At 37.1% G+C, this 23,495-nt stretch overlaps 1 protein-coding gene and 1 pseudogene across 3 annotated transcripts in view; one reads left to right on the top strand and one right to left on the bottom strand.

Moving 5' to 3' along the window:
- LOC5565736 (PDZ domain-containing protein 2) overlaps positions 1 to 23,495 on the top strand; it is a 317,629-nt gene that overhangs the window by 128,082 nt on the left and 166,052 nt on the right. The window lies entirely within an intron of this gene.
- On the bottom strand, positions 20,663 to 21,117 carry LOC110679661 (annotated as a pseudogene).

Here is a 23,495-nt window from a genome sequence, read left to right on the forward strand (position 1 = left end):
ATTAGCATTGGGCGTGACTATGATTTTGATCGAGATTTATTCTAAGTGTTACGTCTGTTCGTCTGTGCTTAAACTTTGCTTCTACAGGATTTCATTCCTGTTTCGGGATCATTTGCACCGTTGGTATGAATTGGGTGTTGAAAAAATATTGACTTTTCCTTATTGGTTTGATCCATCGTAAGTGGGTACAGTGGGGATTCGCTGGATATAATAAGACTGCCTTCCAACTAGCGAATCCGATACGATTGACAGCTGATGAAAATACTCCAGACTCACGCATCTGAAGAGCAAACCGTCACGAAACGCACATTCGTTCTATATAACGAAACTTCAATGCGATGGTGTTTAGACGTCAAAGTCAGTTTGACATCTTATCTTGGCATTCGAATACTTTTAAGTTTTTTTTTGAACCAGCAAATATCCAACCATGGAGCCATTCCATGTAGCAGAACCCCGACGATCCCAACTGTATTTCAGTATCACTCACATATCGCTCTCTGTAATATGCAGCACATTATGAGAGAATGTGTATCGTATACTGCTACAACTTTGATCAGATCGGGGGGATAGCATTGCATGAAGAAACCCCTCTAAACAAGCTCCAAACCTGGGGCACACTATTGATATCGCAAGATCGGGGATTGTTTATCGTGCCAGTAAAGTAAAACTCCTACCCAACGGTAAAATTGCGAGAAAAATGGAGTTTATCATCGCTCTCTCCTTGGGGCTCTCGTTCGGAGTTGTGCCTGATCTTTCGATTCCATTGCATGCTCCTGTGAGGTGAGCGACGGAATCAAGACCAGCCGTGTTCGGTCCGCGTGGTATGAGTGCGAAAAAAGAATCGCGTCTCAGTTTGTCCGTATGCAGTAACTAAAACTGAAAGTGGATTGTGGCTGCTCAATCGAAGATGAAGGATCAATTGGTGAGCTCGTTTCGTGCTTTTACTCCAAAACTGTAATGTATGACTGTACTTTAAACCGGTTTTCAAACCGGTGTTTGCACCGATCACTTCACACATGTTTGGGTTTAGGTTTACTTTCGAGCGTTTCGGTTTGCTCCTAAGATAAAGATCGGACAACTGGGTATAGAATTTGATCCAGTCGCTGATTGGTTGATTTTGATGTCTCCGAGTGTGTATCTGCTTGTGGAAAATTACCATTGGATGCGTTTGTTTTGGTTTTGCCTGTGTTGCCAGATTACTTTGTCAGGTTGTTATTATTTGCAGATGTTCATAAAAGTTCGTGCCAACTAGCCGACTGATGAAGAAAATTATGAAGCTAAATTAGCTAGAAAATATAAATAATGAAGTGCAAAGCCTTGAATTGTGCACGGAGAAGTAATTCTCATCAGGATCATCATTTTTATCGATTCCCGAAGGTCCCGAAAGTACGTAACGAATTGATTAGGATTTGCGTGTCAAATGAGAAGGACATACCGTTCTTCAAGCTGACAGCCGGATGCAGATTGTGTGTTTGATTGAAATTTCACAGAATACTACGAATCAAAGATAGTGTGTTACCATGGTATTGCTTTGTAGTCGCGCACCTTACATTACAGCTCATGAAAGTACCGTAATTTCGGGTGAAATTGATCATTTTCACGGTGTTTCTAGTCTGTTTTCTATAATGTTTACAATGCCAAACAACTAAATGCAGGAAAACAAGTACGAAGGTGAACCTCATCGACTCATATACCGAAATTTTCTAACAAATGTCATTTTAGTGTTAACAAATATCTCTAAAATAAAAAATCAGGGGATCTCATTTCGGGGTGAAATTGATCACTTGTCAATGCCATTAATGTTAGTTTTCAAAACAACTCTACATGATAAATTTGAGCTTCCTGAATCCGAATATGCTTGTCAAATTCTTAACAATGCAATATTTATATAAATAACGAATAGTCAAATTTCAAGAATTACGCGGAAAACGCCCAAATGTATGCAATTTCCTAAGGACTTCAATGATATCTAACAGAAATTCAATTATTTCAACCATATGAGGTAACTGGTACGAGTTTTGGTGATGAAATCCGGTTTGGGGATATTTCTCAAGCATTCTCACAAACTTTCAGGTTTATACCATGTTCAAATCCTCGCTTAGAAATAGAAGTTGATAGGTGTTTGTCAATACTGCAACGTGCATGATTTTGAAATTTTACATTATTTTCATAGTAATAAACATTCTTTAACGCAAAAAACTTCACAACACACAATGCGACAATAGTTAAGACACACAACGTTCATTTACTGCTGCTTACATTGATATTTGTGCTCCATTAAGCATTAATAAAATCGTGTGATTCGATGATCAATTTCACCCTTCTGATCAATTACACGCACATGTTTTTCGTCGTGGATTCGAATTTTGTCGTTTTTATTATTTAGTCATACATTATACACCTAATTACCACAATTATGAAATTTTTTTTGTTTTAAAATGAAAGAGTGTACCGTCTTCCATACAAATGGCATCACTGTTTAGCGTAACACGCAAGGGTTGGGAATTTACAATTGGGCTCATACATGAAAAGAAGAACAACTAAAAGAAACCAGTTGTCCGATCTTATCTTAGGTTTGCTCATCAAAACAGAGTACAAGGAGAGTACGAAACCGCCTGAACCAGTGACCTTTGTGGAGACGCAGAGGCAAACACGGTCTCTAAATAGCAAAGGTTACACAATAACATTCCTCCCCCAAATCCCACCTGACTGCAAGGACGTGGCCGGCGCCGTTTTTGACCCTGTATAATTAGAGGCACTGAATAATGCAAATTGAAGAAGTTTATGACCAATCCCAGCCGAACTTCTAGTTGATTGTGCTTCGGTCAATCACGGAATAGCAACCATTGATATGTGTAGTTGAAAACTAAGCTAAGCTAAGCTGTCTCCTTGGGACTCTCGTTCGCTGCTTCTATCTATCAGACTTGTTACAACTTGCGATACATTGCCGATCGTGGACCACAACACATGGGATGTTTTTCTCCGCTTGCTTCTATCATGCTTCAAAATCAAATGAGAGCGGATTCTGTAATGCCATTAAAACCATTTGAATAGTTGTGCTTGTGCTATTTTAACCCATATCCGCCCAGCGTCCTATAAATAGGACAGTACTTGTAGAGCAAATATCTTAAAAATAAAGAGGTTTAGGAGAAAACTGTCTTCAGCAAAGTTGATCACAGGACTGCTGACTTCCACTTGGTAACTATTTTAATTCAGAATTAACTCACCAGGTGGCGCACAGACGCCAACAAATGTCGCATTTATAAGCAACATATGAAACAACTTTCCAGCGTACAAATATTTGCTTCGTTTATATCTCAGTCCAGCGATGAAATACAAGATTGGTGTCTTCGACAAAGTTCAATAACTAAATAATACCTATTCGTATAGAACCTTACAAATTCGGAAAAGACTCTCAAGATGGCGCTAGTGAGCCAAAACTTTATTTGCTTATATCTTAGCCCAGTTATGAGATACAAAAATGGTGTCTTCGACAAAGTTGAACAACTAAATAATACCCATTCGCATAGAACCTTACAAATTCGGAAAACACTCTCAAGATGGCGCTAGTGAGCCAAAACTTTATTTGCTTATATCTTAGCCCAGTTATGAGATACAAAAATGGTGTCTTTGACAAAGTTGAACAACTAAATAATACCCATTCACATAGAACCTTATAAATTCGGAAAACACTCCCAAGATGGCGCTAGTGAGCCAAAACTTTATTTGCTTATATCTTAGCCCAGTTATGAGATACAAAAATGGTGTCTTCGACAAAGTTGAACAACTAAATAATACCCATTCGCATAGAACCTTACAAATTCGGAAAACACTCTCAAGATGGCGCTAGTGAGCCAAAACTTTATTTGCTTATATCTTAGTTCAGTTATGAGATACAAAATTGCTGTCTTCGATAAAGTTGATCAACTAAATGAGAACTATTCACCTAAAACCTTATTTGTTCGGAAAACACTCAAAAGATGGCGCTAGCGATCGAACATTTTGATTGTTTATATCTCAGTTCAGTGATGATATACAACGTTGGTGTCTTCGATAAAGTTGATCAACTAAATGAGAACTATTCACCTAAAACCTTATTTGTTCGGAAAACACTCAAAAGATGGCGCTAGCGATCGAACATTTTGATTGTTTATATCTCAGTTCAGTGATGATATACAACGTTGGTGTCTTCGACAAATGTGTTTAACTGAATGAGATCTAGTCACCCAAAAACTTATTAGTTGGGAAAACACTCACTATATGGCGCTAGTGAGCAGAGATTTTATTTGCTTGTATCTCAGTCCAGTTATTAGATACAAAATTGATGTCTTCGACAAAGTTGAGCAACTAAATGAGACATATTCGCCTAAAACCTTCTTAGTTCGGAATACACTCAAAAGATGGCACTAGCGATCGAACATTTTGATTGTTTATATCTCAGTTCAGTGATGAGATACAACATTGGTGTCTTCGACAAATGTGTTCAACTGAATGAGATCTATTCGCCCGAAAACTTTTTAGTTCGGAAAACATTCACTACATTGCGCTTGTGGGCAAATATTGTATTTGCTTGCATCTCAGTTCTGTTATGAGATACAAAATTGTTGTCTTCGACAATGTTGAACAACTAAATGATACTTAGTCACATAAAACCTTATAACACTCACAAGATGGCGCTAGTGGGCAAAGATTTTATTAGCTAATATCTCAGTCAAGTGATTAGATACAAAGTTGTCATGGACAATGTTGAACAACTTAATGAATTCTATTCGCCTAAAACCATATTAGTTCGGAAAACACTCACAAGGTGGCACTAGTATTCAAATTTTTTTTTTTATATCGGTCCAGCGATGAGACTGAAAAAAATCGAACTCTCGAAATTGGTATCTTCAACAAAAGTGTTCAACTGAATGGGATCTATTCGCCCAGAAACATAGTAGTTTGGAAAATTCTCCCAAATTGGAGCTAGTAGACAAACATATTAGGAGAAGTGGTGGTGAAATGAACAGGGGTGGTAAAATGAACACCACGCCTTTTAACGAGAAAAAACAAATTTCGATAAATTTTTATAACGCACGGACGATTTAGAGCACAAATCTGAGTGTTCGAGTTGATACGTAGGTCAATTGAAGTGAAAATATCAACGAAAACTAAGATTTTAGAAAACCACGTTTGAAAATTAGAACTGACGTAACTTTTAGCTCGGAAGACTTGAGGTTTTTCAGTGAGGTGAATATCGTTATGATATCATGTCAAATCTGATACTTTTTTTTGTCAAATCTGAGTTCTTTTTGAATGGGTTAGAATCATTAATGGATGTATTTTCGGTGGGGCAATGCAAATTTTCAGAAATATTTGTTTTACTCACGTTTTTTGCATGGTGTTCGTTTTACCTCCAACCGCTGTTCATTTTACCCACATAGTGCAGGTAAAATGAACATTTGCATCACTTTTTGAAGGCGATTAAAACATGTAAAACTTTAGCTATTTTAGTCGGAATCCATGTCGCTGCTATTGATTACATCCCTATTTTTGATCTTGTGCGATAGAACTATACAAATTTCTCGTTTTTCTATCAGAAACAAGATGATTTCCTTAAGGTGTTCATTTTACCACCCCTTCCCCTATTTGCTTTTATCTCAATCTAGAGATTGGATACAAAGTTAGTGTTTTTGACAAAGTTGGAGAACTGAATGAGACCTATTCGCCTGGAAACTTATTACTTCGGAAATCACCTAAGTGTCACGCTCTAGGGGGAGGGGGGAGTAGGCTTAAGCGTTACGGCTCATACGAAAATTTAAAAATTTTCATGCAAAAAACATTACGGAGGGGGGGAGGGGGTCAAAAATTTCCAATTTCAGCGTTACGTAATTAATGGATGCTGCCTTAGTTCAGAAGTCATTCTCTCTCATTTCAAGTCATTGAAATCCAGTGATGAAAAATTTGGTATCTTCGAAAACGATGATCAACTAAAGGAGAATTTTCGCAAAAAAAAAAACATTAGCTGGGATTTGCTTTTATGTGCGAAACATCAAGGAAACAACCTATAAGAAATTGGTCTGCCTAGATCAAAACAATGGATACTTACTCTCGATTCGAGCAACAATCGCTTATTTCGGATGCAATGCTCCTTACATTTTTAGATGAACCTTGACACCATTTAGATCTTTTGATCTTTTGAAGGGAGTGGAAAACGAAAAAACCGACAAATTGAATTATCCATCCATGAACTGAACTCCAAGGGTGAAGGGTGGCTGTCAAATGAGAGTAAAATTGAATAGCCGCCAACCTAAGTCCAGAACCAGTTTTATGACTTAAACGTGGAAAAGTAAAAATTATTATTCGCAAAATTACAGGTAATAAATGCGCTTGAAAGATATTGTTTGCAAGCAGTTTTTTACTACGCGCTACTGCAGTGCGTTGTTGCCAATTTAATCAGAAAATTCTACTTAATTCCCAAAATGAATGTTTTCGAGAAAATTGATTACGCCTTCGCCATTGTTTGGTCGTAGTTTTGTATGGCTGTTTACTTTTTAGAAGCAGCGACGCGTTAAGGTAGCAGTAAAGAGCCTTCCTTGCTGAACTCACTCGGTTCAAGAATTGTGACATTTGAGCGGGCTCGCTTCCGTATGCTCCCCAGGTATTCTGGCCAGCTCTAGTGTCAAAAATCTTGGACCGCGTGGATTCGGTTCTATCGGTGAATAAGACTATATGGATCAGTGATGCAGTAATTTGAACGTTATAGCCGAATAATGTTGGCTTCAAATATTCACATCTGTAAAGCATGTAATAGATGGAGTCAAATATTTGACTGTCATTGGTCTGAAGGACTAACTTCATCAGCACTTACGAAATTCTGACATTGCAAAATATAAATTTCGATCACTGTCAGATCAGAGTCATATTATATACTAATAACTTGAACCAGAAAAAAATATTTTGATAGTTATGTTTCCATTATCAGCTGGCAAGTTTTATATAATCTTTTTGAAGACTATTCAGAAACATCTGTAGGTTTTTTTCTAAATCAAAATATTTGATGTAAGATTTTATTTTGTTTTTGGTATAAATGGTTTAAGTGTGCATTATTGTACATGTACATGTATGGAAATGTATGTATGTCTGTATATTACTTACGTGGTAGAGTAGAAAATTGAATTGAAGTCACTAAATGATTTAGCTCTGGCATGCACCTTTCGCCTCTGAAATTTTTATTCTTTATGTTGCAATTTCTTCATCAGGGTACATCCATAAATTACGTCACGCAAAGTTTTGCCATATTCATCCTCCTCAATTTTCCTCTGTATCACACTTTTTGTATGGATTCCAATTTTTATATGGGTAGTCACGTTTCCTCCTTCCTCTTCTGTACATGACGTAATTTATGAATTACCCCTCACCAGTAGTTTTTTCCAACTTGTTTACATTGTAATGGGTCGAACTGCATGAAAATATATTTGATTAATCTCGAAAATAAACATATAGAACAGCTAGATATGGACGACACACTTTCAAGAATTTTTTTGGATCCCCACCATAGACTTGAAATTTTTTGGTGAAATAAGGTTTAATTTATGAGAATACGACTATGAGTAACAAAAACGGAGTTGAATTCCAATTGTGAGATACCTTGGGCGTTAACGGGTTAAGGCAGCTAAGCAATCAGTCTTCTATATAAGGACAGTGAGCATATGGAATGCAATTAAAAGATGATTTACGGACTATTCAAATGCTCACCTTTGGTTGCACTGGTAGATCTGAACACTAATATTCAGATGAGTATTAGACAACCTTACTAATTCGTTTGACTCAAAACTTGTGAGATTGCATTTATGTGAGTTTGCTTGAATATGAACATTATTCATATACCTTTGAGAGATCATCGACCATACCTAGTACGTTAGAAGGTTTGTACTCAAAAGAGTTTTTGAATAACGTATGACCTTCGAAGTATCGCTGATTGTTGGATAACTTTACACAGTCCTTGGGCTCATATAAAACATATTTCATTATTAGATTATTAGATAGATTTGGGTACATTGCTAAAGAGCAGTTGTGCTAGTACAGAGGCCTTCTCAAATAAATTTAATATCCTGAAACATGTTATAAGTACTAAAGAAATGAAACATTAAAATCAATGAAGCTCATCTCTCGAAGTTCAAGCAACGCAGCATAAAAATTCTTACCCAAGTTGAGGCGCGTAACACGATTGATCCTATTTCTTCTGCATACTTCCACAAAAGCACTTCTGTCTTTTTGATATTTTGTTTTTGGCAGTTTTTACAGGCCGTTTGGATCATATTTCGATCGGTTTACATTTTTTATAACTGTTTTTGATCGGTTTTGATCGCTTCCTAATCGTTTTTGAACATTTTAGATCGTTGTTCATCATTTTTCATCGTTTTAGGCAGTTTTTAACCATCGTTAGGCCGTTTTTGATCATATCGTCTAATTTTTGACCGTTTTTGATTAATGTTAAACGTCATTCGATAGTTCTGGAATGTTCTTGATAGTTTTCGATCATTTTTCATTGTTTTGGCAGTTTTTGACTATCGTTAGACGGTTTTCGTTATAAATGTTGACTGTTTTTTTTGTATTTTTCGACCGTTTTCGATATTTTTATATATTTTTAATCGTTTTGAACCGCTTTGTTGATTTTCGATTTTTGTTTGATATATTTTGAATGTAATCATCAATTTTGAAAGTTTGCGTTTTGACCGTTTTTTATAAACTCTGATCGATTTAGATCGTTTTTAATCTTTTTCCATCGTTTTTGTATGTTTTAGACACTTTTCGATTGTTTCGCTAGTTTTCGATCGTTAATGATCATTTTAGATCACGTCGTTTGATCGGTTTTTGCAGTATTTATTTATCGTTTTAAATCATAATTCGCTCATTTTTGATAATCGTTTCAAATAATATTTGATCGTTTTAGATTAACTTTGGTCGATTTTGACTGTTGTTTGATTGTTTTTGAAGTTTTTGATCATTCTCAGGCCGTTTTCGATCACATTTGAATCGTTTTTTTATTGGTTTTCATTATTTTTTCATCGTTTAAGACTGATTTTGACCATCCCCAAGTCATTTCTGATCCCATCTCGATCATTTAGATAGTTTCTCATCATTTTTCATCGTTCATGGCAGGTTTTGACCATCGCCAGTCTATTTTTTTACGCATTTTGATCGATTTGAACCGTTTTTAATCGTTTTCGCTTGTTTGGTTGTTTTTGATCGTTTTTTGTCGCTTTCTAACGCATTTTGACCGTCATTTGTTTGATTGAATTTCGTAATTTTTTTATTGTTTTGGGCAGGTTTTGTTCATCGACAAGCCATTTTGATCTTATTGCGAACGTTTTTGATATTTTTCTTACCGTTTCTGATCGTTTTTGATCAACTTCGATCGGTTTTGTTCACCGTGTGATTGTTTTTTTTTTTTCGTTTTTGATGATTTTGCATTTTTTCACTGTTTTTACCTTATTCAGGCTGTATTTGCGTTTAATGCCCTTTCGATCGTTATAGACCGTGTTAGATCGTTTTATTCTGACCGAGGTTCGTTTTTTGTTTTTGACAGTTTTTGATCACATTCCCATCGTTTTTGGTAGTTATTTACCGTTTTTGATCGTTTTTGGATGTTCGAAAGATTGAATTTTTCCAAAGTCTTGTAGATTTTGAGCATTGCTAAGTAATTTTTGATCATATTTTGATTTTTTTATGGTGTTTGATCGCTTTTAATCGTTGCTTGATCGTTTTGGACCGTTTATGATCGTTTTTATTAAGTTTGATCGATTTTTTCCGACGTTCGATTGTTATTTGATATTTTTTTTACATTCATTTGCGGTTTTAGTCATTTATTCTTCGTTTTTGGCAGGTTCCGACGTTCGATTGTTATTGGATATTTTTTTACAGTCATTTGCGGTTTTGGTCATTTATTCTTCGTTTTTGGCAGGTTTTGACCATCATCACGCCGTTTTTGATCGTACATTGATAGTTTTTGGCAATTTTAGTTGGTTTTTTATTAATTTCGTTCAATTTTGATCATTGTTTTATATTTTTAGGATGTTTTGACCGTCGTTTGTTTGTTTTATCACATTTTCATCGATTTTGGTAGTTCTGGGCCATCATCAGGCCGTTCTGATCATATATTGTTCATTTTAAATCGGATTTTTAGATAGTCTTTGATCGATCTCGATCTATTCCTATCGTTTTTGATCAGTTTTGGATGTTAATGAACCTCGTTAGATTGGATTTGCAAGGTTTGACCATCGTAATGGCGTAATGTTTGATCACAGTATGATCGATTTGAGCAGTTTTTGACCGTTTTTTATTTTTGATCGTTGTTTGATAGTTTTTGGATATTTTTAAAATTTTGTCATCGTGTTTTGGCAGCTTTTGACCCTAGCTTTCGATGATCAGTGGTTCTAAATAAAACTGAATATACAAACTCCGAAGAGTTAGTGAGTTCAATAATAACAAAGAATACCATTATTACTGATATGACTGTATCAGTAATAATGGTCTTCAAGATGTTTCCTTGGATTCGCTCAAGCTTCTATATTTCAAACTTCTTATTCTTCTTCTTCTTCTTTGGCATATCGTCCTCACTGGGACAGAGCCTGCTTCTCAGCTTAGTGTTCTTATGATCACTTCCACAGTTATTAACTGAGAGCTTTCGTTGCCAAAGTTGCCATTTTCGCATTCGTATATCGTGTGGCAGGTACGATGATACTCTATGTTCAAAGAAGTCAAGGAAATTTCCATTACGAAAAGATCCTGGAGCGACCGGGAATCGAACCCAGACACCTTCAGCATGGCTTTGCTTTGTAGCCGTGAACTTTAACCACTCGGCTAAGGAAGGCCCCTGGTAATCTATATAAAACTGAATATACTGATTCCAAGGAGTACGTGAGTACAGGTAGAATTAAAAAGATCATTATCACTGGTACAGTTATCTTCAAGATGCTCCCCTGGATTCACACAAACTTCAGTGTTTCAAACATTTACAGATCAAGTATTACTCAAATACATACACAATGTTTTGCAAACCAGCTCATCTCGTCCAATCCACCGACGCATTCTGTGCGAAAATTTATTAATTCTCATCAATCCTCTTCATGTTGGCGCTGCTGCTCATCTTACGTGTACTGGGACTTGGGAGCGCCCGCTCACAAAAGCGGATGACCTCACCTGACTCACACGCGAACTCAAACCACTAAACTGCTTGCCAAATTCAGAATCAGAACCAGAACACACCGCGCGCACCGTTGAGGGTAATTTATTATCATGATCAGCACCAACGCGCTACTTTAATACGATGGCGGGCCACGCAATGCCACAAATGTTCTAGGGATGACGACGATCGTCATCGTATTCGTCGTCGGTTGATCAAACGAACGAAAGCTTCTTCCAAGCCGGCGTGATGACGTGTCACCCGAGTCACCCGGGTTGAGTCCCGAATTCGAAAGTGGGACGTCCCTAATGGTTCTGTTTTTTTGGCAGCGCATCCACGTTTACGTTTTGCACGTACCTAAGTACAGTAAAGTTAGGTGAAATTAATCACTGTGCGACACGATTTCATTCCTTACAAATATAGTATATACAAGTGTAATTTACGCTACATGTTTGTGCAGTTTCATGTGTGTTTTTTTTTATTTAAATTTATGTGAGTTTGCTGATTTTTCCTAAACCATGTTGAATATAGCACTGCAAGACATATATAAACATTTAGTTTAAAATCTTTTTAAAACTTTTTATCCTTAACAACCTCTGTAAACCTGTTATAAAACCTTTTAAACTCGAGAGAATTAAGCTGTTAACTACAAGAGATTGTCGAACAGTTTTTAAAATTCTTAATATGTAAAGGAATCATATATATATGAGATGTTGTTTTATTCAACAATTAAGACGATTGGTCTACAATTGTGTTGGTTCTACAAGTCATCCATATAACACGTTTTTGTAGGACTTGTCATTACAGGATTTAAAAAAAAATGATTAAATAGCTCGGCTGAAATAAAAGCACCAGCTGTGTGAAGAAGAATGTGTTTACTGAGTTGCAAATTTTGACGAAATATGAGGTGTAGTGAATATGCTCATCTCTACAATTCCACCCACGATTTGCGCAAATGTTCCTCTTATGCTTTGTATAAGTCAGTTGAGATTTGAGATTTTTTACCATGATTTAGTGCTTTTTTTAGTACTTTTTTTTAGCATGTAGTTCATTGATATTGACAACATTATTAAAATCAGGCATAAAATCTGTGAAAAATTATCAATTTCACCCGCAATTACGGTACCCATGGGAAAGTAAGTGAACATGAGGAAGCCTGACGATGCGACATACAGTCTGGTCTTTGGCTGCGCGGCAAATCTCAAAATGTTCAGAGACAGTACTTCACGCGGCTCCTTTGAGTGACGTTTAATTACACTCGGTTGATGTGGTTTGATGTGGCGCATACGGTTCAGTAACCTTTCGTACAACTGGTCAACCAAACTGAACTGCAGCTCTAACTACAACTGTACCGGTAGCTGCTGGTAAGAGGCCAAAATCGTCCGAAGTGGGTGTCTCATGGGAAAAGAATTTGCACACGTTGTTGGTACTTTACGTACTACCTCATTGCACATGGCACATGTCTGCTGTCACAATTGGAATCGAAAGTGAAACAACGCGGGGTACTTACCACTCTACATCGACTTTAATTGGCTCCGTGCAACATAACCATCGTGTTCCTAAACGAGCACGAGCCACACGGCACTAAGATCAATTGGCGTAGATATCCTGCGCCGCGGAATTGTTACTCACCACGCATGATTCGGTTGTGTGTGGTACAGTGGAGTCTCATTTTATGGACAACATACGCCACATGGATACGAGTAACTGACACTGAAGAAGGCTACAAGTGGTAGTCAAAATACGCGTATAAATACGTATTTCAGGAGTACACTACGAATATTCAGATTACTATCATAATATCAAATACTATGCGTTTGAATCCTTAGATACTATGGGAATTCTTTAAATGGATTTGGTGATCGACAATCCTGTGATTTCTCACATTTCGATGTCTCCACTTTACATCATATGGGACAAAATTATCGTTGTCCTAAATTATCACACAATTGCCCATACCTTTCCTAATACGACATTACATCCATAAGAAGAAAGATTAACTGTGTCGTAAAACTCTCAATAAATGAGTAACAATACAGTACGAAACATGTACCGTAATCCGGGGTATCATTGATCAGCGGGGTAACATTGATCGGAATGACTCATCTAGTAAATAGTTCGCATTATCATTTATTGATGGAACATTTCCAAACCATGAATGGTGCTTCCCTTTCTTATATTCATGAGCTAATAAAAGAGATGATTTTTGCGAAAATTCTGTTTAAATTTGGCAACTTTTCGAAACAATGATTTTAATGGTTAAGGATGACACTACCAAAAATTCATGTCTCACATAAGTTCTGTAAACGATATGATAAAAGAAAATGCGGTTCTTTTTAAAAACGGCATCGCCGAAAACGATTCCGTTGTCAGAACTTTCATAAATATGTTAAATTAGGCAACATTCCCGAATTACTGTTTAGAATGTAAGTTTCCAGGAAATTGCCTACCTTTAGGCGTATATTGTGGTTCGAGGTGTTTTTAATTTTAAAATAACTAAAAAAGTAAATGACTTGTAAGCGTTTGGCCTTCATATTCGACTTCAGGGGCCATGATTTAAGTAGATAAAGACATTTTCAATATTACCGAGCGTTGTTTACATAAGTGATCAATGTTACTCCATACCAGCTAAATAAAAAAAATCACTTAAAAATTATTTAAAACATTCTTAAATCGTTCAAAAAACAAAGTCTATAGTCATGAGCTAAAGGGGGCAGTACTTGTTTTAAAAATATAAAATTTGCAACATTTGCATTTTCAAATAAAATATATAAGAAATATTTAAAAAAATGATCAATGTTACCCCGGATTACGGTACCAAAACTCGGGAACTTGCTGTATCCTACGTTAAGATGCCAGTAAATTACAACCCTGTACGAAATCGTGCAGCGTTCCAGCCTACTTACGAGCTATGTACCTACCTACACCGATCAAGTGATCTATCCAACCGCTCGATAATGATTAGAACCAATGGGCACGATCCCTTACAAACATTTATTGAAAGTGAAACCGCAACCCCGGAGATGTCTGTTGCACCAGAGTTAAAATCGATTACTGCACCACACTGTCTGTCTGTCTGACTGGATCAACGGGCGATCGCCTAATTTAACACTGATGTTCTGGGCACAGACAAACAGACCTAACACGTAGAACAAATTTCTTTGAAATTCATCACACCGGCGTCTTCTGGTGGATATGTTGCTCCAGATACTGTTTTGTGCAACGTAACCACCAGAAGTGCTAGTATAGAAAAACGATGCTCGCACCTCTCGTTGTGAGGTTTGTAACATAGTGAGTTTGAAATGGTCTATGGAAATTTCGTCAGGGTTACGCCTGTTTGTCTATGTTCTAGGTTTCTGCTTTGTTTTTGCACATCTTGAGGAGATTTTTTCATTTTTGTTTCTGCTTTTCCGATGAGCTATGCCAACTGACTCTGACTGACGCTAATCAGCATGACATAACTAGTGCTGCCGCCGCAGCGTCGTCAAGAATCCATCAAGGTAGTTGAACCAAAAAAAGCGCTCAGCTGGAAGCCTTCGTTGCCTTCGTGTTGTCATCGTGGTATAAGTCACGACCAAACTGGTGTGCCTGATGGGATATTGGATATTGGTTTGATTTTCCGACCTGAACCTGTGGGGTGTGGCGGTGCATGCTGGTATGAGGTGATGCAAGGGCTCATTCGTGATTCTATTTTTGTAATCACAAGATTGGCGGATGGAATCTCGCTGGGAATGTTGGGAGTCGTGATGCGATGGTGTTGAAAATGTGATTTACATTAATGTCGTTTTGATTGTCCAGGACGATAGACTCAAAATGGTGAAATTAATATATTCTGTTTTTCTTCTCTTTCAGGTAAGGACAACTTTTCAAATGAATGGATTGCAATTCATCATAGAATGAGATTTGCAAATGCAGAAGGTATGACACAACCATATCATAGACTTAATAAGGATGATTTCCATTTTCATCGCTGTAATAATGAATTGCGACCTAAGCTACTTAGGTTTTCAAGCCAAGCAAACAATGGAATGGCAATAAATGATCATAAAACAATTATTACTTTGAAGTTCAACAACCAGTTGGTTCTTTGACAGCTTTAAATCGCTGATACCTTCCAAACTGTCACTTTTAAGTTGGTAATTAAATCGTACACGTGTCCTCTTCGCGATCAATTGTTATGAACACATAAATACGTATGGTCTGGTCATTGCTCCGTCGTTGACGTATGAGAACAGCAATAAATAGTTCGCTGTAGCACGACAATGACCGGAAAGAGGAACATTTTCTGGGTTTTGATTTACGGACTGAGCCTTTCAATATGTGCAAATATTGAATACAACGTTTTGTATGGAACAACTAATTCCGAAATTGAGTTTAGCTTCAGTTGCCTTCAGTATTGAGAATCAGCCTCTTAAAATGCAAAACAAGTAAACAACTAGGGTTTACAGGGAACAATACAAAACAAAGATAATGTGACTCGTGATTACGGAGCTCTTAGGCGCCAACTCTGGGGTGCGAAGCACTTTTGCCCTCTCAATAATTTTACAGGGGGGCCCCTGCGAAACGAATGCACTCTGGTGTAAACTGTCGTTAATACAAAAAAAAACAAAAAATCATTTCCCTCACCCAATAATTTGGACAAAAAATATTTTGAAATATCATACTGTATTCAATTATAATTCGTTGTACACTTTCTCATAAGAATCCTTGTCGCAAATTTAAATGTGTACAAATCTCATTCATAAGTGAAGCCGCATTCCTTTCCCTAATGAATAACATTTGGTGTTTTAAGTCATTCTCGAATGAATCAGTATCATAAGCAGTGCTGGGAATGGTAATAGTAGTAGGCTTGAATTTCACGAAAATCACGTGGGTTTCCCAGTACAGTAGTTCAAAATCGTGAATCTCATCAAGTACCCTATGTTGGGCGCATGAGTTTTCTAAATCGTTAGATTGAAAGCTCTAAATGCGGGAAATGCAACGGGAAATAGAATATTTTTCTACAGTAATTTTTCAAAGCTCTTTACATAAAGCAGCGATAGGCGTGAGCAGGCATTGAAAATGCTCAGTTCATCAGCAAAGTTCAGCTCATTTTAGGGTAACTTGATGCTCATCAAAGGGGTAGGCCGTGATTAGTCAAGCTCGTTGAGCGTTGACGATCATTGATCAACCCACTGCCTGATCAGCACAGATCAGCAATAAAAAAACCAACTGAGCATGACATCCTATTGGTCAAATTGAAGTTGTTCATAAAGTTGTTGCAGTATATAAGGCATTTAAAGTGGTATATAGGATTAAGGTGACAAGTTAATTAGTCTGTTTTTTCCAATATGAGAAAACGAGTCTTTGCGATATAGATTATAGATATATGGTGTGTTGATGTAAGTAGTGAATTTCGCCGCATGAATTTCGTTTCCAGATTTACCCAATTATAATGCATTGAAAGTACAACTCAGACACCTCTGCCGAAAAGTTTTAGGTAAAGGGATTATATAGGCTTCCGCGTAACTGCTCATATACAAGTTTAAAGATTTTCATACAAAACGCATTAAGGAAGATGGGGAGGAGGTAGAAAATTATCAATGTTGGCGTTAATTAAAGGATGGATGCTGCCTTATAAATTTTGTGTTTAATTATCAAACATTGCAGTTCATTCTGTTGTAGGAATGTTATAACGCACGAAAGTTCAACACGCATGGGATTCAATTGCGTTGATGACATACTTATATTTGTTATGATTAATATTAGAGTGTTTTTATATACTATGGCTAGCTAGCGGCTGGATGGGAATAATCTTGTAGCCCGTAGGATAATAAATTGGAATCATGGTCGATTTTTTAAAATTGAATTTCTTTGAAACCAGTCTTTTCAAAACCACTGACGTTTAGAAATAAATATAGTTTGCTTTGATTTCAACGTCCTACACAGTAGTTGTGATAGCCATACACTTTGGGGTTGCCAAGTGATATTCCATGCTCATTGTTTATCTGTACAGCGAGCTTTCATGATCGCTTACTACAACCTAAGTGAGCAGCGCAGTTCGCTCGCAGCATAAGGTCGCTTTGATTGTTTAATGATCATGCTCATCAAGCTCGCTCACGTCTTCAATGCCTGGGCGTGAGTTTCACTGGCTTCGTTGACTGCGATTGGCTTTGTTTGGCTACTGTAGAATGAACTTCAGATTGTTTCTCAACCCTGATCATAAGGGCGTAACTGCAGCGATCGATTTTCTCTTTAGCTAACTACTTTGGCTAACTTGCTTTTACCAAATAATTTTGGTTCAATAGAAAGTACTCTTCGTTCTTCATCGTACTACATCGTGAAATGTTCCGAAAATCTAATAAATTATCAGTACTAATCCAAAGAGAAATCGATCAATCTCGCCTAGATAATACTAAGCGAAATCTATAAGAATGGTAATGGTAAATATTACATGTTTCGAATGTTGAAAAAGCGTAACACTTTGTCTAATTCCAGTAAAAAGTTTTAACTAAGGATCTAGCACAGACCTGGCCTTGCTCATTTAAAAAAGAATTCCTTAGAACAGAGAAACAAAGTTTTTTATTTTGCAGTTTAAGAAAGTTTTTTTCGTCAGAAAAATTGTTGTCTTTTTATGTAAAGAATAAAAGAAAATTTTGAACCTTATAGAGTAATTTACGACTTCGACACCATTCGACTATTTTCGACTATTTGACCAAAATTGAAACACTAGGTTCACATAAGTTAAACCGACAAACGCTTTTTTGCCACACAATAGGCTTTGTAGTAGTCTGTGAAAAAAATCCCCTTCATATTGACAAATTTGTATTCTCTTCCTTTTTTGGTCTATTCGGTAGATTTTCAGTAATTTCATACCGTTCAAACACGTCGAAGCTCTAAACGATCACAATGGTGTAAGAATTTCCGAAATCCATCGACTTCTCAAACCAATTCGTGACATACAAACACCACTCCATTTTTATTATGCAGGTATATGGTTATAATACTTCATAATATTGTGTTAATTACACAGCTTGAAATCCGAATCTCAAAATCATGATTATGCACCTTGATATCATGATTCCATCGTTGTGTTTTCATCCTTTGAAAGTACACCATGATTTGGACTCATGATATTATGAGTCATATTGCCGTAACGCAACACAAGCGTTATGTTTTTGAAGCTGATTGCTTTTGATTCACAAGATTCATAACGCCAAAAATGATCTTTTTTGACACCCATCCCCTCGTAACGTATTTTGTATGAATATTTTTCAAATTTTATACAAACTGTAACATATCAAGAACAAACACCTATCCACCCACCGTTATGAAATTCGTGAATGAGCTCTTAGGATATATTTATAGCTCTGTCAGTCAACTCGATAAAATTAAAACAAAAATAAACAAGATATGCCAGAGTAAGATTTGAAGAGAAGGTCCTTTTAATTGGGAACCACGTACTCATGTTGAATTGTGGATAATCGATGCGAATGAGTTGAAGTAAACCACACTGCTTAGTGTTGTCACTCTGGATGTTACGCTTATGAAGAATCACGATTATGGCACCAAGAACCTTGATTTACCGTCCTGTAGGCGAATTCCGGCGCGTATTTTCTTCGAAGAGAAGAAAATTTTCTTGCTGGTGCGTAATGGAAGAAAATTTCTTCTCTTCGAAGAAATTGTTCGCCGGAATTCACCTACTGATATCATATCCTAGCCAAATTATGGATTTCTTGACTTGTGAATCATGATATAGGAATCCGATTTTTATTCGTGTAGGCTGAGTTTCATGGGGTGTTATTTGATTTTTATGAAAATTATAATTTATGTCTGAACTGAAAACAGTTTAATAGTTACTGAACATTAATGCTATCTTGTTAGTTGGGATAAATACTATCCAGACGAGAAAATTATATGGTTTATTTTTACGATAAATAAGCATTCATTAGGATAAACCCAACCAAATGAAATATTTCTAATATTTTAAAACTGGTACAAGAGAAAAATAATTTCGATCTCGACTGGTGAGGCTTGCCTTCCCAATACCCTCGTGAAACTGGCGGCTCTGATGGAGCCGATATTATATCGAATGTTTTCCTTATATTCTGCCAAGAAGTCCCGCAATCCCTTTCTAAAAAAAACAATTCAAGAGATGTTCTTCCCGAATTTTTCCTTACATTCCTTTATAAATTCATCTCGTGTAGAAATTTCACAAATTCTGTTTATTTTGCATAAATTTCCTTGATATATACAGCCCTATCGTCCGGCTTAGTCGCGCCTAGTCGACGACTAACAAGCTTTTTCTTAACACCCTGTAGAACCTCAATTGAAAATTCAAGCTACATCATCGTAATTTGTATGAACGCCCTGGAGTAATTTGACATTATCTCAAATAGAGCAGCTGCATTTTAACGCCCTTTAGGACATCTTTTAATAATTCCAAGTTGTATGAACGCCCTGGAGTAATTTGAACTTATTGCATGTAGATCAGGTGCATCCTAACGCCCTGTAGGGCATTATTGTAAATCCAAGTTGTATCAACGACCTAGAGTATATTGACCTTCTTCTCTTCTTGGCGTTACGTCGTAACTGGGACAGAGCCGACTTCTCAGCTTAGTGTTCTTATGAGCACTTCCACAGTTATTAACTGAGAGCTTTCTTTGCCAAATGACCATTTTTGCATGTGTATATCGTGTGGCAGGCACGAAGATACTCTATGCCTTGGGAATCGAGAAAATTTCTATTACGAAAAGATCCTCGACCGGCGGGATTCGAACTCACGAACTTCAGCATGATCATGCTGAATAGCTGCGCGTTTATCGCTACGGCTATCTGGGTATATTGACCTTATTCCATATAAATCAGCTGCATCTTGACGTCATGAAGTAATTGGACTTCGCCCTGTATCACAAAAATCGATCAAGGTGAATCACCCAACTAACAATTTTAGCGCGATAAGCCAAGATTATTTGCTTTGTGCTGTATAACAGTTGAATTGAAGCAGCGAACGCAGCAAAAATTGAAAGCTGTCAAAAATAGAACTATTAGCGTTAATACAGCTGTATCGCAAACGATTTGCAGCTATAAATATTAGCTGGATAAACTTTGTCAGTTATCGCTTTTGTTGCATTCACTAAGCTGTAACTCAATACTGTAAAAAATAGAAATTCAATGATGTGAAATAACAGTCCCCACCATTATTCCGGCTGCTTCTATACAATATGATTTATTATGCTGCTCAATATATAATTAAGAAGCACTTTATCGTTAGTTATACAGCGAATATACAGTTGAAAGCTGTAAAACAACAACTTGTGACGCATCAATTGCAATTCTATTAACCTCATACTTAATTTTTGAAGCATCAATCCAGGAGCAGTAACCATCATTTAACAGAAAAAAATAATTTCCGCTAGGTTTTCACATTTTATTTTTCGCGAATTATGTAATTTACTCTCCGAACAAAATAAGCAGCTATTCACTGTATGCCAGCATCCGTCTGCCAATCTATGCCTAATTGCTGTCTTCCACAAGCCGGACCCACCCTCCGGATCCTAAAAAAAAATATTCTCCGCGGATCGCGTTTTTATAATGATCTGTGGATAGGTTCCGCTTCTCACTGCCCTGCTTCCAGGGTGCCTTCGTATAATGGTACTTGTAGTTCCTGTGGTGCTTCCTATTGCCGCAGTTGATGGCATAGAAGAACACCATTCCGCCGACGATGACCTGGAAGAACGGGGCAATTCCCATCCGCTTGGGTTTCCAGTACTTGTGTTGCCATCTCCAAAAGACACGGCTCACGGCACCAGCGACAGCCTTGGGTTCTTGTCACGGTGGCCAAACCAAGCATCCAATTCGATCAACTTCACCTGGCCCAAGGGCGTATCCGGCTTACCTTAGTAACGGACAGGATTGTAAGGTCCGTGGAGCTTCGGGTTGTACTCCGCCGGATTATCCCCGTAAGTCATCGCGCACTCTTTTCAGCAGCAGTTTCACTTGATCGAAGAAGATTCCGCAAATGGGAGCGCAAATCTACACAGCTTGTTGGATGTAATGATTGTGTTTGACTTTTCACACCCTTTTACAGCCTGATGAAGTGGTGTAAGCGTGGCTATAACATCTTTTACCGTCATTATAGAATATTATATGAACCGTTTTCGATGTAGAACAAAACGGTGTGTTTTCTTTGCCTTCGATATATACTGTGGTGGCAGCAAGGGCAACGTCAACACTTGTGGATGCAGAGATCGTGAGTTCGATACCAAGCGATGGCAGGTACTTTAATTGTGTAACGTCGGGAACATTAAATTCCAGATACTTATGATATAAATTCTGGAAGCTGTGAAACAACATGTCGTATAAATGTCGAATTAGAGCAATGATCGGTTTGAAGAAAAGCTGCCAACACAGCTTAAAAATAGCTGAGTAGATTCGCCAGATTTGTTGGTAAAAGGATCGCATAGAAGCCTTCGTTCGTATGTACAGCGCCTTTACTCAGCATGAAGCCGTATAAAAGAGGGCTTAGAAAATGTTTACATTTCTCGCATTCAGTATGATAAGGGCGCAGTGATCGATTTCTGTACATCGATTTTCTCTTTAGCTAGTAATTCGACCAGGTGACTGTTTTCAACTGCTTTTTTCGATTCAGTCGAAAGCATTCATCGCACTTCTTCATGCTGCACCGCAAAATGTGATGAAAACCGTTTGATTTTTATGTTAACCTAAAGAGAAAATCGACGAAGAGAAATCGATCAATATAAATACGCCTGTATGATACTAAACGCGAGATATGCACTAAATGTTAGTTGGGCAATTCTTTACAATTATTTGACTTTATTCCACTCATAGATTTTCCCTAGAGTAATTTAACTTTATTCCACACAGATATTTACAAGATCTGGAGCATCTTTACGTCCCGTAGACAATCAATCAACGTTTCCAAGCTGTATCAATGCCCTTGAGCATTTCGACCTTATGCTGTGTATTTTGTGATCAGCTGCATCTCAACGCCCTATAGCACGTCAACTGAAAATTTCAAGCTTTATCTACGCCCGGAGTAATTTGACCTTAGTCTACGATTACCTTAGTCAAACAATTAAGCTGTATCAATGCACTGGAGGAATTTGACTTTGACGAGATGTGGAGCACGCTCTGTAGAAACTCAATCGAAGTTTCCGTGCTGAATCAACTCCTAGAGTAATTTGACTTTATCCTATGTACATCGGGTGCATCTCAACGCCCTGTATAATATTAATCGGAATTGTTAAGCTGTATCAACACTCTGGATTGATTTGTCCTCATCTTTTGTCGATTAGGTACATGCTACTTAAGTAGCCAATTCGCCATGCGTGCCATTATAGTGCTATTCTTCAGCTGACTGATAAAATATGTATTTAAACTTGTTTAGTTTTGTTTCCGAGCACAGGTATGGAACACCATTTTGATTCAAATGCCGAACACTGTGTTCATTCTGTCTCATATTCCGAACACCTTGATTCAAATTTCAAACAGCACCAATAAATCGTATTCAAATGAATAATTTCGCAAACAAATCTATCAGAACTAGTTTTACCGACCTCGAACTAGAGAATCAACACTACTCCCGAGATATAAAATAAATTGTAAGACGTAACATTTGATTGATAAAGATCTAAAGAGTGTTTCCAAAAATTAGTTTTTATTTGGCTTATTAAAGTTAAAGTAGTAGAGGGCAAACGTTTGCATCTAGCCTGTCTCAGAAAATATCTTTTGACTTAAAAGCATTAAAGCTCCGGATTGTAAGGCAAATTATATATTAACATATTACTTTCAAAACGTAGAACTCGATATTTAGTATTACATGTCGCATGCGAACCATTGTCCCATAGTGAGGGCAAAGCTTCGCATTTTACGGTGCAAAAGTTAACACTTAATAAACGATGCAAATAGTTGCTCAAATAATGTTAGCCCTTGTGCTACTGAACAACTTTGTCTAAGACGCCATCTTTCTAAGTGGTCAGGCTACTGAGCCATCCGCACAAACAAAAATTCCAAGCTCACTAGGGCCACCTGGTGATAAAATCTCGAATTTATTGGCTCAAATAATGTTAGCCCTTGTGCTACTGAACAACTTTGCTGAAGACGCTATGATGAGTTTGTACTTACGTTAAAGTACTAACGTATTTGGAATTAGGGTTACCAGACGTACTCTTTTAAGAGTACATATACTCTTTTTCGCCTGAAAAATATGTGTACTATTCTTTTTTGCTAAACGGACTCAAGTGTACTCTTTACAAGATGTTGCTGATGAATGCTGATGAAAATCAAATAACCGCGGAGATGAACCAGCCAAGGGCTGAAAATCTCC

The sequence above is a fragment of the Aedes aegypti genome, chromosome 3 (assembly GCF_002204515.2).
Source record: "Aedes aegypti strain LVP_AGWG chromosome 3, AaegL5.0 Primary Assembly, whole genome shotgun sequence".
Lineage (NCBI taxonomy): Eukaryota > Metazoa > Arthropoda > Insecta > Diptera > Culicidae > Aedes > Aedes aegypti.